Raw genomic sequence first — 19793 nt, forward strand, 5'->3', positions numbered from 1 at the left:
GGATTTAACGATGTGGCTGTTTCAAGCCAGGTGCTAAGGAACCGAGGTCATTTTCACTATGCTGAGGGCAAGGAAATCTTCTTCCCCGAAGATATATCATCGTACATGGAAGGCTTATCTCCATGTGTGAGGAGATGGGGTGGCACCCAAGTACTTATTCGGTGGCTAGAGTCCTGCTATTCTTACCGGCTAGGAGTATATCAGAAGTTGGCTTTGAGCACCGTTAAGGGACAGATTTCAGCTTTGGCTGTTTTTTTCCCAACGACCCCTGGCGTCTCACTCGTTACGCACTTTTGTGCCAGGGGTTCGGCATGTAGTTCCTCCGGTGCGTCCACCTCTACCTCCGTGGGATCTGGACCTGGTGCTGTCGGCGCTTCAGAAACCGCCATTTGAGAACATCAGGGAAATTCCCTTGTTGACGCTGTCTCAGAAAGTGGTCTTTTTGGTGGCTATTACATCTGCCAGGAGGGTTTCAGAGCTGGCGGCCTTGTCTTGTAAGTCGCCCCATTTCTGATTATCCACAGGGATAAGGTGGTGTTGTGTGCGCAACCTTTTTTTTTTTGCTGAAGGTGGTTTCGGCCTTCCACCTCAATGAAGACATTGTGTTACCATCTCTGTGTCCTAAGCCAACACATCCTAAAGAGGTGGCCCTCCATTCCCTGGACATGGTCCGGGCTCTAAGAGTATATCTGTCTGCCACGGCTCCCTTCCGGAAGTCAGATTCACTGTTTGTTTCGGTGGGCAGAGCGACAAGGGCTAGCGGTCTCGTCAACTACCATTTCCAGGTGGATCAGACAGATCATGGTCCAGGCTTACGCCTTGAAGGGGCAGGTGCCCCCCTTTCCTGTCACAGCCCATTCCACTAGGGCAGTTGGGACTTCTTGGGCTTTCCTACATCAAGCATCAGTTTTCCAAGTGTGTAAGGCGGCGACTTGGTCGTCTGTTTACACCTTTACCAAGTTCTACAAGGTTGATGTAAGCGCATCTTCAGATGCTTGCTTTGGCCGCAAAGTTCTGCAGGCAGCCGTGTAATGTTGCAATTTACATTCTTTTCTTTTGTTGGACAAAGTTCATGTTGTTGTCCATGCAGTTTAATGCATTTGTTGCCCGCAGATTCTACTAAGGTTGATTCAGAGGGTAACTCCTCCGTTTGGGGAGCACTTCTGGTTGTGGGTGAAGTTCTGTTTTGCTGTTCCCACCCCTCGTTATGACACTGCTTGAGGATGTCCCTACGGTCAAGAGAAAATGAACGAAAGAGAAAATAGGATTTTTGTACTACTGTAAAATCCTTTTCTCTGGAGTTCATTGACAGACACAGCACCCATCCCTCCTTTTGATTACGTTATACTGCTTGTTGACGTACTGAGCTGCAGGAGGCAGGCTGAGGGGTTATATCAGAGGGACCGCCCCCTGGGCGGAACTTCATAGTTCTGTTTTTTTCACATGCAATGCATGTTCTGCCTAGTCTCTCCTGAAAGGAGGAAGATATAACCCTACAGTCAAGAGAATGGAGCTGTGTCCGTCAATGAACTCCAGAGAAAAGGATTTTACGGTGAGTACAAAAATCCTATTTTTTCGCTTCTCAGATAAGTTCCAACTGACACCATTGATCTTTTTAACTATCTGTAAGGGGGTAATTCTTCCCAATGACTACAAGTGTAAGGAACATTTTCTCACTGACCATCACACTAATATGTATCATAAATTGTAGATATTTAGAAATAAATATATATGTAGAATTTAAAGCAGGGGTTCCCTGAGAACAGAAAGTTATTTCAAGAGCAGTGTTATTTTGATGTCAAATTTCTATTTCGTTTTAGTAATAGTCTTTTGACTAAAATGCCATTTTAGTTTTTGTTGTATTTTAGCCATCTGAATTGTTTTAGATTTAGTCGTATTTTAGTTGACTAAAATCTGCAGTACATTTTTGTTGACTAAAATCACCAGTACATTTTTGTCGACTAGAATCTCCAGTACACTTTAGTTGACTAAAATCTAATGGGTGTAGTTAAAGTGTAATGCATTATTAAGGCTCGGTTCACACTGGAACCGGCTGCGGATCGCACAGGTACGCTGTGCTTCCCCATTCTCCAGTTCAGGGACAAATCTTTGCCTGAATTTGGCCCTGAAACGGAGCTAAAGACGCACAGCGTTTCTGTGCAGTGCGCTCCCCATATAGAGCTGGTCACATTCTCCTGCTATGCGAATTGGATGCGGGGAAATTCGCATCCAATTTGCATAGGTGTGAACCCAGCCTTAAGCATTTCTCTAGAATATTCAAACTTATATATTCCTGGAGTAAAAATCAAATAACATGTTATTATTTTTGGTATTAAGGTTTGAACAAACTACAGACACAGATTTTGCCGTTATATAAAGCGGAAGTTCACGTGGGTAAACATCCCTCCCTCACATTTTTCGATCCATTTCCGAAAATTGGAATTGATTTTCATCATTATTTTCGTTTAGTTTTCGTCACTAGAAACATGCTGCTGACGAAAATTATGATGAAAATATTTTCGTCAACTAAATTAACATAATTCAAGGGTTCCTCTGTGTTGAAATGTTGAGAAACGCTGCTCTAAATTAACTGCAGAGGTTCCTTTCTCAAGCTCAGTCCAGGGCAAAGATCAAGGCTGTTTAGAAGGGAAAGAAGGATATTGCTTTTCTGAGGATCTAGTGCAGCTTTTGACGAATAATCAAACTACATTGTCCCTACAAGAACTGTGTCCTAAGCTCATTAGCTCATTTCCAATTCAAGAGATTGTCAATTCTGTAGCAGTTAAGCAGGCCCACGGTGACATTTGCAAGCAGGTGAGTGTTCCACTGTCTGCACGTGTCCTCCGTAGAGATCCTGCTGTTTGGGAGTTATCGTCAGTGACATGAACGCTAGTGTGACAAGACCTTAATGCAAAGACCCAAGACAGTTTTTCATGAAGAAGTGGACATCGGCAGGTTTTATTTGTAGTGCTACTTTGAAGCAGCAAAGAAAGGAATTTATGATTCAAGCTGAAATAAAAAAATAAATCTCTCTCATTGCTTCTGTTTTGCACTGCCATGTGGTGCAGAAAGATTGATTATTCACCCCAGCGCTCTTAAAATATTGTCTAGCAAACAAAAACTACTCATTTGATTCACAAATATTGCTTGGTAAAACAAATCCAAAACTTATGCTTGATAGAATTGCTGATTTTTGCGGAGGTCCATTTATTATTATACAAGTTCGCTTCTGGGTTGTGAGGTTTCTTTTAAAGTGTTTGTTAAGGCACAATTAAAAGTCACTGGCAGCCCCTCTATTATACTTAGGCATAGCACACTGTATATGTGTTTTCTAAAAACGGGGCTTGTAAATACATATTTTGAGCTATCTTCAGGCCGGTTACATGACTCATGGCCGCTTTTCAGCTCTGATACATGGCTTCTGCAAGAGGGGCTGAGATCTCCGTCTGACGTCAGTCAGGGAGATCATGTGGCCGCTCAACCCCTCCCACAGAAGCCTTGTCTCGGAGCTGTAAAGCGGCCGTGAGTCACGTGACTGGTCTGAAGATAGCTTGAAATAGGTAGTTACAAGCCTGATTTTTAGAAAACACATATACAGTGCACTATGCCTGAGTATCACAGAGGGGCTGCCAGTGACCATTTAAAAGTTTTGGATTAGTAATAATAACGGCAGGGGGCGGGGGGGTATACGGAGACACACAACAAGGAGCTGAAAGGCGGATAGGAGGAGGGGATGAGGGGGAGAGATGAGAGTAGTGCAGGGCTGCGGATGACGCAGGGACATCTCAGACAATGAAGGTCAGGGCTCAGCAGCCCTGATTTTTGTGGTGAGCGCAGAGAGGGGGATACAGGAAGTGGCAGGTTCAGGCAGGTTTTTTTTTACAGTTTAGAGGGGGCCGTGAGTCACGTGACTGGCCTGAAGATAGCTTTAAATAGGTATTTACAGGCCTCATTTTTAGAAAACACATATATGATGTACTATGCCTGAGTATCACAGAGGGGCTGCCAGTGACCATTTAAAAGTTTTAAATTAGTAATAATGGGAGTGGGGGGGGGGTGTAGATGGAGACCCACAACAGGGAGCTGACAGGCGGATAGGAGGAGGGGATGAGGGGGAGAGATGAGAGTAGAGCAGGGCTGCGGATGACGCAGGGACGTCTCAGACAACGATGGTCGGGGCTCAGCAGCCCTGATATCGTGGTCAGCGCAGAGAGGGGGATACAGGAAGTGGCAGATTTAGGCACTTTTTTTTTACAGTTTAGAGGGGGGCAGATTACACAGCACAAGCACTGTGCTATTTAATCTGCTTTAAGGGACCAGGATATCAATTTTTTTTTGGGGGGTTAACAAACACTTTTATTTTATTAAGTGGAAACAAGATCACGGCAAAACAATGTGCAAGGGCCCTCCTCCCCCTTGTGAACATTAGTGTAATTAGAAATGCAATGTTTACAAGAGCTTTTCCTGAGAAGGTTGGGCCAGTGGTATAGACTTAGGACAGCCTGTAATTAACCTGATAATGTATTGACAAGCAACTCATAAATGTGTATATAGCTGACTAGTGCTTATGCAGCATTATACAACTGTACGTTAGAATGTTTGAGTGCTGCCGGTCTGCAGGCTGCCAGAATATTAGCTTCTCATCTACCTCAGATGTATATGAACCTTTTCTAGTATTTTACTATCTCCAAAACAGCAGCACTTAGACTGGCAAAGAGGAAGAGAGCCAATGATATGAGCCAGTCAGACTCTGTTACTGCACGTGGCCTGAACTTATGAGGGCAGAGCAGAGAGATGACATAGAATGGTAGTGGGCTCTTTTTTTATTTTTTACCTATAGGTAAGCTTATAATAAAGCTTACTTGTAGGTAAAATTAATATCTTCTAATCGTGCACCGTTAAGGAGATATTCTACTGAGCAGCAGCCAGTGAGGTCACCTGCACACGCGCTCTGAAGGAGCGAAATACCCATGCCGTTCTTTCAGAGCTGTGTGCCGCAGCCAAGACTCCCATGCAGGGGAGTGACGTCATCACGGCTCGGCCAGTCAGACGTTCGGAGTCCCTAAACCCGGAAGGAAAACCAGGTGAAGATGGAAGCCTCTGCAGCGGTGACAGCGTGCCACTGGGATGCTTAGTTTTAAGGTAAGTCTTTCATAATGTGCTAGAACATTACATTTTTTACCGCTTGAATTAGCCTGCTGCTCCTCCCTAAGGCTGGGTTCACACTGGTGCGACATGACAGCCGTCCTACTTTGGATCCGACTTTGCCCTGCGACATGAAGCCGGCATGTGTCCGATTTTCAATGAACGGGGATCCGACTTGGATCCCCGCCAATGCCCGGCACTGTGTTTGGTATGAATCTTTAGGGGGAACTTCGCGCCAAATTTTAAATAAAAAGCCGGCATGGGTTCCCCCTCCAGGAGCATACCAGGCCCTTGGGTCTGGTATGGACCTTGAGGGGAACCCCCTACGCCGATAAAAACGGCGTGGGGGTCCCCCCCAATCCATACCAGACCCTTATCCGAGCACGCAGCCCGGCCGGACAGGAATGGGGGTGGGGACGAGCGAGCGCCCCCCCCCTCCTGAACCGTACCAGGCCGCATGCCCTCAACATGGGGGGGTTGGTGCCTTGGGGGAGGGGGCGCGCTGCGGCCCCCCCACCCCAAAGCACCTTGTCCCCATGTTGATGAGGACAAGGGCCTCTTCCCGACAACCCTGGCCGTTGGTTGTCGGGGTCTGCGGGCGGAGGGCTTATCGGAATCCAGGAGCCCCCTTTAATAAGGGGGTCCCCAGATCCCGGCCCCCCACCCTATGTGAATGAGTATGGGGTACATGGTACCCCTACCCATTCACCTAGGGAAGTGTCAATAAAAAAAACCACAGTACACAGGTTTCAAAATTAATTTATTGGGCAGCTCCGGTATCTTCTTCCGACTTCTCCCGGTGTTCCGCCTCTTCTCCCGGGCCCCGCCGCTATCTTCTTCCAGCTCTATTGCCAGCGAGGGGCCCGGTCTGCTGCCGCTGTCTTGGCGCCGCTGTCTCGCCGCTTCTTCTCTTCATCTCTTCTTCCGATGTTGACACGACGCTCTCCCCGGCTGGAATGCTCTCTGTGCGCTCTGCTCTGACTTATATAGGCGGTGACCCCGCCCCCTTATGCCGTCACAGTCCCTGGGCATGCTGGGACTGTGACGTTTTAGGGGGCGTGGTCATCACCCGATGACCACGCCCCCTTATGCCTTCACAGTCCCAGCATGCCCAGAGACTGTGACGGCATAAGGGGGCGGGGTCACCGCCTATATAAGTCAGAGCAGAGCGCACAGAGAGCATTCCAGCCGGGGAGAGCGTCGTGTCAACATCGGAAGAAGAGATGAAGAGAAGAAGCGGCGAGACAGCGGCGACAAGACAGCGGCAGCAGACCGGGCCCCTCGCTGGCAATAGAGCTGGAAGAAGATAGCGGCGGGGCCCGGGAGAAGAGGCGGAACACCGGGAGAAGTCGGAAGAAGATACCGGAGCTGCCCAATAAATTAATTTTGAAACCTGTGTACTGTGGTTTTTTTTTATTGACACTTCCCTAGGTGAATGGGTAGGGGTACCATGTACCCCATACTCATTCACATAGGGTGGGGGGCCGGGATCTGGGGGCCCCCTTATTAAAGGGGGCTCCTGGATTCCGATAAGCCCTCCGCCCGCAGACCCCGACAACCAACGGCCAGGGTTGTCGGGAAGAGGCCCTTGTCCTCATCAACATGGGGACAAGGTGCTTTGGGGTGGGGGGCCGCAGCGCGCCCCCTCCCCCAAGGCACCAACCCCCCCATGTTGAGGGCATGCGGCCTGGTACGGTTCAGGAGGGGGGGCGCTCGCTCGTCCCCACCCCCATTCCTGTCCGGCCGGGCTGCGTGCTCGGATAAGGGTCTGGCATGGATTGGGGGGGGACCCCCACGCCGTTTTTATCGGCGTAGGGGGTTCCCCTCAAGGTCCATACCAGACCCAAGGGCCTGGTATGCTCCTGGAGGGGGAACCCATGCCGGTTTTTTATTTAAAATTTGGCGCGGAGTTCCCCCTCAAGAACATCTGAGCACAAGTCGCGTGCCGAAGTCGGATCATGCAAGACGGCAATCCGACTTTTGACTTCAATGATAGTCAATAGGCTGAAGTAGGATCAAAGTCGGACCAAAGTAGCACAGGGAGCATTTATAAAGTCGGAACGACTTGTGTCGGACCAGTTAGGACGGCTCCCATAGGGAAACATTAAATTTCACACGTCATGCGACATGAGCTCCCAATGTCGGAGCGTTTGTCGGACCAGTGTGAACCCAGCCTTACCATCCAATCAGCAGACTGTGGGGTTGATTTATTAAAACTGGAGAGTGCAAAACCTGGTGCAGCTCTGCATAAAAACCAATCAGCTGCCATGTTTTTTTGTCAGTTAAATTAAACAAGCTGAAGTTAGAAGCTAATTGGCTACCATGAACAGCTGCACCAGATCTTGCACTCTCCAGTTTTAGTAAATCAACCCCTGAATGTATGTTTTGATCAACGTTCTTTAGCTAGACGACACAGCACTAGTGCTGGAAATACTATATATATATATAATATATATATATATATATATATATATATATATATATATATATATATATATATATATATATATATATATATATATATTACAAACATAGGGAGGTCATTAGTGCCAGGTGTGCCCAATGCCACAATCCCCCTGCAGATGCATTAAGGTAAAAAACTATCTGCATTTATTACATTTAGTCCCCCCCCCCCCGCTTATACTTACCTGAGCCAAATCTCGATCTATCGATGTGCACAAGAACAGCGTTTCTCTCTGCTCTCTCCCCTTCATGGACGCAAGCTCCTGTGTCGATCCAGCTGCTGCCGCTGTGATCCTCCCCCTCTTCCCTCCTTCCTCCATTCTCCAGGCCGCTTTAGATCTCAGCTCAGCTTGGACAGGGTGCGGGGCGCTCCGCTGACAGCTCAGCTCGGGCGGGGGGCAGGGCGCTCCTCTGACAGATGGCTCAGTTTGGCTTGGGTGGGGCGCTTTGCTGACGGACGGCTTGGCTCGGGCGAGGCGCTCCGCTGACGGATGGTTTGGCTTGGCTCGGGCAGGGTGCACTGCATGGTGACATAAAGGCGCCTTTTTAATAAAAAATTGAAATGTGCTGCAAGCAGGAGGAGCTGGAGGACAAGAGTATCAATTCCTAGCTTCAGTGCCCTGGACTGCACTAGAAAATTAGGGCCAGTGCATGACCGCTCCACGCCACAGTCAGACTGCCCTGCCATCTGCTAAAAATAATCTGCAGGGGGTCACTGATGTAAGAGGAGAGTAGGGATCCTAAGATAAGGGTAATCTGCAGTCTCTGATTATTATTATTATTCAGGATTTATATAGCGCCAACAGTTTACGCAGCGCTTTACAATATAAAAGCGAGACAATACACTTATAATACAGTAAAATACAAGAGGATTAAGGGGGCCCATGCTCAGAAGAGCTTACAATCTAATAGGGTGGGGCAGGTGGTACAAAAGGTTGTAACTGTGTGGAATGAGCTGATGGAAGTGGTAAAAGATTAGTTAGAGACGTGATAGGCTTTCCTGAAGACATGAGTTTTTAGGGACCGCCTGAAGGTAGCAAGAGTAAGGGATAGCCGGACCAGTGGAGGTAGCGAGTTCCAGAGGATGGGAGAGGCTCTGGAGAAATCCTGGAGACGAGCATGAGAGGAGGAGATGAGAGAGCTTGAGAGTAGGAGGTCTTAAGAAGAGCAGAGAGGACGATTTGGGTGATATTTGGAGACAAGATTGGTGACGTAGCTCGGGGCAGAGTTGTGAATGGCTTTGTATGTTGTGGGTAGTATTTTGAATTTAATTCGCTGGGTGATTGGGAGCCAATGTCGTGATTGGAGGAGAGGCAGACACTGAGCGGTTGGTAAGGTGGATAAGTCTGGCAGCAGCATTCATGATAGACTGAAGAGGGGATAGCCTATGGAGAGGCAGGCCAATGATAAGGGAGTTGCAATAGTCAAGACGATAACAAGGGAGTGAATGAGGAGCTTGGTGGTTTAATTTGTTAAAAAGGGGTGAATTTTAGAGATGTTACGAAGGTGAATTCTACAAACTTTTGATTGGATTTGAGGCTGAAATGACAATTCAGAGTCTAGGATTACACCTAGTACCCTGGCGTGAGGGGAGGGACTGATAGTTGCATTGTCGATTTTGATGGAAAAGTCATGGAGGGGGGCACGGGCGGGGGGGGAGATTTAGTTTAAGTAAGTGGTGCAACATCCATGCTGATATGTCAGTTAGTAAGTTAGTAATGCGAGAGGAGACTGAAGGAGTGAGGTGAGGAGTAGACAGATAGATTTGGGTGTCATTGGCGTATAAGTGGTATTGGAAGCCGTGGGGGGTTATCAAGTGACCAAGGAAGGAGGTGTAGATAGAGAAGAGAAGGGGTTCAAGAATAGAGCCTTGGGGGACTCCCACAGAAAGGGGCAATGGAGAGGAGGAGACAGAGTTGTAGGTGACACCGAAGGAGCGCTGTGATAGTTAGGCAGAGAACAAGGATAGAGCAGAATCTCGGGGGCCAAGGGAATGAAGTTTATTGAGAAGGAGCAGGTGGTCAACAGTATCAAAGGCCGCAGAAAGGTCAAGAAATAGGATTATGGAGTACTGGCTGTTGGTTTTAGCAGTTAGTAAATCATTAGTGAGTTTTAGTAAGGCAGTTTCCGTGGAGTGCTGTTAGCGAAAACCAGACTGTAAGGGGTCAAGATGGTTATTTTCACTGAGGTAGGAGCTAAGCTGATTATCTCCTGTAGTCCATCTGCAGTCTCTGGTTATCTCCTGTAATCCGTCCGCAGTCTCTGATTATCGCCTGTAGTCCATCTCTAGACTCTGGTTATCTCTCGTAATCCGTCCACAGTCTCTGATTATCTCCTGTAGTCAGTCTGCAGTCTCTGGTTATCTCCTGTAGTCGGTCCTCAGTCTCTGGTTATCTCCTGCAAACTGTCTGTAGTCTCTGATTATCTCCTGTAATCCGTCCGCAGTCTTTGATTATCTCCTGTAGTCCGTCTGCAGTCTCTGATTATTTCCTGTAATCCATCCGCAGTCTCTCCCCCTCTGCCCTTAAGCCACTCCCACAATACATTTTTGACCACACCCATTTTTTTGCGGCACGCAGTCATTCTCTCCTTGGCATGCCCCTCATTTTCAAGTTCAAAAGTTCAGGGGTGTGTTTTGCATGTATGGACTCTGCACATTACCACTTCTCTTGCCTGAGTATGCTGGGTTAACAAAAAATCAGTTAGTGTGCTGCCTTCCACAAGATGGTGCCCTTTGCACCTGCCCAGTAAGATTGGCTATTACAGTGCACCACCTAGTGATAGGCAGTCCAGTGGCTGAGAGCACTGACCGCTGTGTTCTGGTGCATCCCCTGTCAGAACACAATAGCACATTTGGGGAGATCGCTGTACTAACACTGTGTGTGTGTGTGTGTTAGTACAGTGATCTGTCAGGTTTTTTGTTTTTAAAAAAAGTGTGAGCTAGGTCTTAGACTAGACAATAGCCAACCTCACTGGGCAACATTCATAAAAACTGGAAGATGGCAAAACTGAAATCGGGTTCAATTTTCAAGAGGTTTTGAGAAAATAGAATTAACAATGTCATTGCTTACTATGAGTTACACATCGTTTTTTTTCCTTATTCCAGTCTTTGTGAATTTGGCGCAATTTTTTTATTTATAAAGGCTTTTACCTAGTTCCTGCTGCTGACCCCCCCAGAAAAAAAAAATTATCTATGGCCCTGCTCCCCTTCATAGGCTCAGAGACAGCAGCAGAAGCCATTAGCCCCCGCTGCTGTCAATTAAATCCTGTAACGAGGAAGCTGGGGGGGGGGGGTGAAATCGTACCTGCAGGTGTGCCACCATAGGAAGTGGCTTCCTATGGTGGCACACTGAGAAGAGGAGGATTCAGGAGCAGTGGCGGATAGCAGAGGAAGATCGGGACTGCTCTGTGCAAAACCATTGCACAGAACAGGTAAGTATAACATGTTTGTTAATAAAAAAAAGAAGCATTCTCTGCCATAAGTAAAAACCTTTGAGCCCAATCTTGATCCAGCACTGTGCCTGTCTGGAGCAGCTCTTCTTCGCTCTTGCTCTACTCACAGACTTGGCAGCAGCGGGAGCTATTGGCTTCTGCTGCCGTCAGTCAGATCCTGTGAGGAAGGAGCGGGGACGGGGATGGAGCCTGCACAAGTGTCCCCATAGCAAGTGGCTTGTTATTGGAGCACTCGGAGAAGAAGAGAAGCCAAGATCGCCAGTGAGGAACCCCAGAAGAGAATGTTCAAGGCCAATCTGTGTAAGTATCAAATGTTTATTATTTTCAGAAACAAAAAGAGAAGCTTTACAACCGCTTTAATGTTGATCTCTGATCTGCGTAACAGTCAATAATGTGAATGTTTTTTATGTTGCAATTTTGTTCTCTTTCCAAAGAATCTTTGTGATTATTTACGGTGCTAATATACAGCAGAATAGAACAAAGCCTCCAGTGACCTGAATTTGCTTCATCTTCTGTGCTTAAATTACCTCCTTCTTATTCAATGAAAGGAAACTATAACACACAGACAGGAGAGAGCACTTTCAATTCCGAGTTCCTCTTTCCAGCAGAATTACCCCATCTGTGCACAATCCCAATTCATCTTCAGCTAAATTGCAATTTAAATAAGTCGTGAACCCAATAAGTGTTTTCTGCCTGATGGAATACCTCCTCGCAAGGTGAGACCATCCTCAAAGCTGTGTTATATGTTAAAGCTGAAATATAATCTGATTTTGCTTTACCTGCCCACTCCCATCACCAAGCTAATGACATTTTTACATAAAACCTTTGTTCTTTCATGACATAACTTATTTTAGACCCAGTGATGTCATCACCGGGCCTCTGTACTTCTCTGTAGCAGCCGGGAGTGTGTGTAAGAAAACCCTACTGCTGCTGAGGTATGACGTGTCTGTGGCAGCGAATGGGTTTAAGCAGTCACGAACCTTGAACATAAAATGATAATCACTCAGATTTAAAGATAATCTTAACAACTCACTATTATTTAAACGTTTGTAAGAGTGTGGAAAATTCTACACACTTAGGCCATACAGTGGCAAAGCGGTTCCTCTGCGCAGGCTCACGCACCTGTACGTGATCCTGCACTTCCGTGTCTGGAGCGTGCAAGCGTGTCGCCAGCGACCCACTCCTGCCGTGATTAGACACAGCGGGAGCCAATCAGCGGGTCCAACGGACGCGATGTCCACCGGGACCTGCCGATCATTCCCAAGAGAGAACGACAGTCTGCCTATGTAAACAAGGCAGATCACCATTCTGTGAGAAGGAGAGGTAGTGATCCTGTGTTTCTGCTAAGCAGGAACACAGATCTCTGCCTTCCCACAGTACAAGCACCCCCCACACAGTTAGCAAGCACTCCCTAGGAACACATTTAACCCTTTGATTGCCCCTGATCTTAACCCCTTCCCGGTCTTTATGGACCTTGCTTTGTGCACTGGTGTGCAGTCATGTTGGAACAGGAAGGGGCCATCCCCAAACTGTTCCCACAAAGTTGGGGGCATGAAATTGTCCAAAACGTCTTGGTATGCTGACGCCTTAAGAGTTCCCTTCACTGGAACTAGGGGGCCAAGACCAACCCCTGAAAAACAACCCCACATTATAATCCCCCCTCCACCAAATAATTTGGACCAGTATACAAAGCAAAGTCTATAAAGACATGGATGAACAAGTTTGGGGTGGAGGAACTTGCCTGGCCTGCACAGAGTCCTGACCTCAATCCAATAGAACACCTTTGGGATGAATTAGACAGGAAACTGGGAGCCAGGCCTTCTCGTCCACATCAGTGCTTGACCTCACAAATGCACTTCTGGAAGAATGGTCAAACATTTCCATAGACACACACTCCTAGACCTTGTGGACAGCCTTCCCAGAAGAGTTGGAGCTGTTATAGCTGCAAAGGGTTGGCCAACTCAATACCGAACCCTACAGACTAAGACTGGGATGCCATTAAAGTTCATGTGTGTGTAAAGGCAGGCATCCCAATACTTTTGCTAATATAGTGTATCTCACTCTATCTCACTCATGGATGTGATTGAGGATATTTATGACTAGGCAAGACAATATTCACTATCTGAGGGGAGACTACAAAAAACCTTGGAGATGTGCAGGGGTTGATTTACTATAGGCAAATAGACTGTTAACTTTGCAAGGGAATTTCCTTTAGTTTAGTGAACGAGGTGAAAGTCTGCTGACTTCTATTATCCAATCAAGTGCAAGCAAAAATACTGTTTTTTAAAATGTATTTTATTCCTTTTTTTTCTTGCACATTATTGGGTATTTTTTGCAATTTAAATTTGAAGTTAAGGTAAAATTCCATTGCGAAGTGAACAGAATTTTTGCCTTTCCATATTCAACCTTATAAAATATAGATGAATTGAGATTTACCCAGTGGCCACTTTACATAGTGGGATGATTGAAATGTGTAATAGGATCTTCTCCAGTTTGTTGGAAATGATTTGGTGTTGATTTAGTAAAGGCAAATAAACTGTTTGCTTGGAAAGTGCAGTTTGACTTTACAAGGGAATTATTACTACAGCTAAGTGAATAAGGTAAAGTTCTGCTGCCTTCCACCTTCTAAACATGTGCAGGTAAGCAAAAATGCTGTTTTCTTTTTTCCTTGTATGTGATTGGGTGTTCTTTGCAAGCACTGGGACGATTTCCCATTCAAAGTGCAACTTCCCTTGCAAAGTTAAAAATGTATTTGATTTTAGTAAATAAACTCTATTGAGTCTTTATATTGCTTTTCACTTGTCCCTTGCGGTCTCCTATCTTCTTCTGGATATGGGGGGGTTAAATACACATGGATGGCATATGTGATTTTATATTGGCTGTTCTTCAAATGGTTATACACTAATAATTATTTCCCATGTTCTCCTGAAAAAGTGAATATGGTTCACGATATGCATTGAGAGTACTGTACAGTCTAATCAGTAATTGCTTCCAAGTTGCTTAAGATGAACTGACATATTTACTGTACATCAATAATGGGACCTGGGGAAGATGGTCCTGCAAGATAGGATTGTAATTTGTATCAGCGTTTATTTTTTTTATCAGGTTTTAAATTATTATTAAGATATAGGGCTGCAACTAACAATTTTTTTCATAATCGATTAGTTGGCCGATTATTGTTTTGATTGGATAATAACCTTAAAAAAAGTGTGGTGTAAAATTTAGCGTATTTATCAGCGTATTACCTTAAAAATAGAGGGTAAACCGTGCCTGTGTGTTATACGCCGATATCATTTTTTTCTTACCAATGGGCGGCGGAGATTGGGCGGACCGCCCCGGGTGCCACCCATTGGGAGGTTGTTAGGCCGGCCAGTGCTGCCAGTATACTTTAAAGTTCAGAAAATATTACTGCAAGCCCTTTGTGATACACCGCTCCTCCTGTGTAACGCTCAATGTAAATCTAAGCCTCTAAATCCCTCAATTAATGCTGCTCGTTGTGGCCGCTCTCCTCCTCCCACTCCGCCTCCTCCTCAAGTGTAGCTTTTGATCGGAGGAGGAGAGCGGTCACGTGACCATCAATGAAAGATAGTAAAGCAGTCACATGACTGGGTCCGGCGTAAATGGAGGTATTTAGAAGCTTTGATTTACAATGAGAGTGACAGGAGGTGCGGTGTATGAGAAGGGGTTGACAGTGACATTTTCTCTGCTTTAGAGTATGCAGCGCTGTCCCAAGAGACTGGGGGTGTTGTGCAGGGGGCTGTGTACTATGCAGGGGGCTGTTTGTTGTGCAAGGGGCTGTGGAAAGTTTTTTCCTGAAACTTCCCTCTTAAAGTTAAGGTGCGTGTTATACACCAATAAATACGGTAGTTAATATGTAAAGTATAAAAAAAAGGCAATTTATTCTTAAATATCTATATGCCACGGTAAGTATAAATAACCAACTATTTGGTTAGGGAGCAAAATCTCTAACCCACTCTGAGAATAACAGAAAGAAGAGATATATATTATATATACTATTAGAGGTTGAATCTGGTAAATATCATCAGACTCAGATCAAATTTTTTATTTAAAGGGAAAAAAAATATTAAAGGCGGTTTTGCAGATTTTCAGACAGAACTGTAATATATTATATGCTGGCCATACAAAAACAATGTCTTCCTTAAAAAAAGTCATTTTAAGAACGTTTGTATAATTTTCTAATCGTTAGTGGGGTCAAATCAACTAGGTAAGTATGAATGGGCAAAAAAAACCCATACTCTCTTTTAATTTACCCACAAAATCTCGCAAAAACTTTTTCTTTGTGTAACTTTACCTAAACACTAACTTATGGTAAAGCTTTATCAGTCCCTTAAAATAAATTGAAGTGACAAACATGTACAATAAAACATATCAATCTAACAATTAAAAGGTTGAAACCAACCTGACATAATCATAATCATAGACAATCTAAACAGAACACTCGATTGAAATAGCCAATGAAATCCACACATCACAGTGATTATTAGATCAAGATGCGGCTGAAGTTATATGCAAATCTTATAATTTCCTGCAAATGTTGAGCTCATCCCCACCTCTCCCACCTCCTTGGCCATTTTGTTGGTCTCTGAGCAGCCTAACTGGCCAATAGGGATGTTAAAGTGGTTCTAAAGGCAGAAGGTTTTTTTTCATCTTAATGTATTCTATGCATTAAGATAAAAAAGCCTTCTGTGTGCAGCAGCCCCCCTCAGACCCATTAATACTTACCTGAGCCCCATCTCGATCCAGCAATGTTGCACGAGAGCCTCGGGTGTCAGGGTGAAGGGAAGTGCCAGGAGTGCCGGCAGGGGACGCGAGAAGAGGAGAATCTAGGCTGCTCTGTGCAAAACCAATGCACAGAGCAGGTAAGTATAACATGTTTGTTATTTTTAAACAAAAAAAAAAACCAAGACTTTAATATCACTTAAAGGGACAAGGCAAAGTAAGGCTTAGTTTACATTTGCGGTTGGGTGGTGGTAAAAATAGGCACTTGAGCCATGTTTTTAACAGCCCATTTCCCCACTTAAGCTGCAACGACAGCCAGAGAGGGGTGTACTTTTTCCGTGGCCACGGCACTTTGTGATGCAGAAAAATCCCCCCCTTCACATTCCCCAACAGTACTCTCTGCCTTTTGGCTAAGAGCAAGTGTAGTATCTCTTCTTATCAGTGTCCAGTAGGGGAGCTGTGCCACTATGCTGGACTTTTGGCAGCAATGGCTGGCTGCATAGTGTTCCTGCTGGTATGATGGGGGGGCTCTGAAGACTAGTACCGGCTGGAACAGAAACCAGGGCATCCACGAGATGTGGAGCACGGGAGTAATTCCCCTGGGAAGTCTGGAGGGGTCCAGTGCCCACTGATCTGAATTAGTCTACCTGGTCTTTCTCACTGGACAGGGGGTGTGGGTCCTTGTGTCTACCCTGAAGTCTAGGGAGAGGATGTGTAGCCATCCCTTCCTCCCCTAAATTGGGGGCCTCACTTCTGTGGAGTCCCTCACCTGTACTTGTTGGTCAGCTTCAGCTGAAAATGAGGAGATGGGTTTGCCAGGCCTTTTGGCTAGGTGGGCGAAGTTCAGCCTTGCCCCTGTCAGGTGACTTGTGCCCCAGGGGGGTCATGGTCACTGGCAGCTGGTGGTCAAAATTTTTGGGGGGGCTGAAAAATTCTGCAAAAAAAAAAAAAACATCAATTGTAGCTTCACTGTGCCCATCAATTGCCGCCACTGTGCCCATCAATTGCCGCCACTGTGCCCGTCAAGCGCAGCCACTGTGCCCGTCAAGCGCAGCCACTGTGCCCGTCAAGCGCAGCCACTGTGCCCGTCAAGCGCAGCCACTGTGCCCATTGAATCCTGCCACTGTGCCATCGAATGCCACCACTGTGACCCCCCCCCCCCCCCCGCCTGCTCGCTGTCTGCCCGGCACTTACCCTGTCTCGGTGGGGCAGCGAGTGACGGTGATGAGCAGTGTCCTCCATGCATCTCCTCCCGTCCTCTCCTCCTGATAGGCATCCAATCGCAGCGCCTGTCGTTTCAGCCAATCAGGTGATGGGTAACAGACTCAAGCACCTGATTGTCAGAGAGGCGGTTCAGTGTTAGGAAAGCGAATATTCATTTGCTGTTCTAACACACCTGGGTAAACTGCGAGTGGCAAGCATGGTGCTCGCAGTTCATCTTTTTTGACCCATATTATAGTCTATGGCTCTAATCAGGTGCTTAAAAAACCCTCCCCGCCGCTGTAATTCAGGCGCCCGGTCATAGAGGGGGTGGCTGGAGAGAGGGTGCGCCCTTATGGACGGGCTGCCACTGGTCAGGGTAGAGTCCTACTCCTTTGGGGGTGGACTAGAGACACTCCCTTAAGTGCACTTTTTTGTGTGTGTTTTTTAACATTCACTTTTGTACAATTAGGTGTTTAAGTTTTAGTGCACCACTGCTGGGAAAAAAAAAAAAGACCGCACCGACGGCAAACATGACATATTCAAGTGAATGGGGCTGCACCACAAATACCAGAGTTTAAGTAGCTTGTTTGGCTGTCAAATAGAAAAAAAAACAGGCAGTATTGCCTCCTGAATGCTTGTTAACCAGTCTGAGAAAAGCGATCCACCCCAAATCACTCTTTAAAGAGTGACGCGTGTTTAAACAAGCCCTTTGGATTTTGGAGAAAAAAAGTTATTTTCACATTTTGACATCAGCTTGCCTATGTCTCTGGATTTATTTGATTATACTGACATGCAGGTAAGCTCATGCTTATACATTTTTTACCATATGCTCAGTTTGATTTTTCTGGGTTTGAGACATGTTTACTATAAATAATACAATAAACAAAAATGAATATGAAATAAAACATAAGGTATTTATTATGCATTCCATATTTACTTTCATTGAAAAAAAAAACACAAGAAACACAAATATAGCCTTCATTTACACCAAAACGCATATTTTAACACGCTCTGCATTGACGTGTTTTTGACACATTGGGGGTTATTTACGAAAGGCAAATCCACTTTGCACTACAAGTGCAAACTACAAGTGCAAAGTGCACTTGAAATTGGACTGGAAGTGCAGTCGCTGTAGATCTGAGGGGGACATGCAAGGAAAATAAAAAAACAGCATTTTAGCTTGCACATGATTGGATAATAAAATCAGCAGAGCTTCCCTTCATTTCAGATCTACCCCTCAGATTTACGCGACTGCACTTCCAAGTGCACTTTCAGTGCCATTTCAAGTGCACTTTGCAACCCCAATTGAGTTACAGATTTCATTTTAATTGAGTTCAGTGGCAAAGTGCAGGTCAACACACCAAGCCATGCAATGTAAATCAGTCCCAAAGATGCTAATTAAAAATGTTAAAAAAAAAAAGTAATTCCTAACAACCACCCAGCAAGCATCATTCAATCTTCTGACAGCTCTAAACTTAAAAGTTACAAACAAATATAGATAAGAATCATCTCTCTGGTATATTGCAGTGATACGTATGCATGTCCGCAGGGAACATCACTCTTAGTAAATCTATTCATTATGTGTTACATAGTAACAAAAAGCCTAAAACAGTAAAGCCATAAAATAAAACACATAAAAGGCCCCACAATGTAGAATATAATGATGCACTTACCCTTTACTTGTGCTTACTGTAGAAGCAGGCGACAGTTGCATGTATTCTCTGCGGCAGCCGAGCTAAACACGGTCTAATCAATGGCGTTTTTCTGTTTCTTTTTTTTTTTTCCTCTGAGAGCCCGTGGTTGCACTAAGCATGAGACAGCAGCTTTTAACGAGCATGTCTTATCATTAAGCTGACTGAGGCAGATTCTGTGGTATTATAATACTTTCAAAGAACAGTGGAGAAGGTTAAATCAACTTCACTTGAGCACCTTCCAACTTTTTGACATTACATGTCATATCAGTTGGGTACTGAACCATTGTTACATAGTCGCTAACATTGAAATAAGACACCAGTCCATCCAGTTCAACCTGTGGTGTGTGTCTGTGCATGTGTTTATGTCAGTTGTAAATCATATATCCCTGTATGTTGTGATTGTTACGATGCCCATCTAATAGTTAAACTATCGACATAATAGTAAGGATTAGGGATGGGCTGAACACACCCCCCCACCCCCCCGGTTTGGTTCGCACCAGAACACCGCGAAAAGGCAAAAAGTTCTAGCGAACATGCAAACCCTATTAAAGTCTATGGGATACGAACATGAAAAATCAAAAGTGCCCATTTTAAAGGCTTATATGCAAGTTATTCCCATAAAAAGTGTATGGGGACCCGGGTACTGCCCCAGGGGACACTTATTAATGCAAAAATACATTTTAAAACAATAGTTTTTTCAGGAGCAGTGATTTTAATAATGAAGTGAAACAATAAAAATTAAATCGTGCCTGGGGAATCCCCTTAGTCTGCCTGTAAAGTGGCGCATCTGTGCGTGGTATAGAACATGCTGCAACAATGACATTTCTAAAAAATGTAATTTAAACTTGCTCGCGGCTGTAATGTATTACCAGCTTCTCTTGTGTCTGGTATTGATATTAAGGGGAACTCTAAGCCAAAAATGTTTAAAAAATAGGCGTGGGGTCCCCCCCAAAATCCATACCCTTATCTGAGCATGCAGCCTGGCAGGTCAGGATAAGGGGAGGGGGGTAAGCGACCGCCCCCCCCCTTCTGAACCATACCATGCCACAAGCCCTCAACATGGGGGGTAGGTGCTTTGGGGCAGGGGGTGATCTG

At 45.5% G+C, this 19793-nt stretch overlaps 1 protein-coding gene across 1 annotated transcript in view; it reads right to left on the minus strand.

Annotated features, from left to right (window-relative positions):
• Window positions 1–18899, minus strand: part of LOC141132629 (tetraspanin-11-like) — a 192039-nt gene extending 173140 nt beyond the window's left edge. Inside the window, exon 1 of the mRNA XM_073621238.1 lies at window positions 18678–18899. The gene's annotated coding sequence lies outside the window, so the exon portion shown is untranslated. The remainder of the gene's footprint in view (window positions 1–18677) is intronic.
• Between the last annotated feature and the right edge of the window lie 894 nt (window positions 18900–19793).

The sequence above is a fragment of the Aquarana catesbeiana genome, linkage group LG03 (assembly GCF_042186555.1).
Source record: "Aquarana catesbeiana isolate 2022-GZ linkage group LG03, ASM4218655v1, whole genome shotgun sequence".
Classification (NCBI taxonomy): domain Eukaryota; kingdom Metazoa; phylum Chordata; class Amphibia; order Anura; family Ranidae; genus Aquarana; species Aquarana catesbeiana.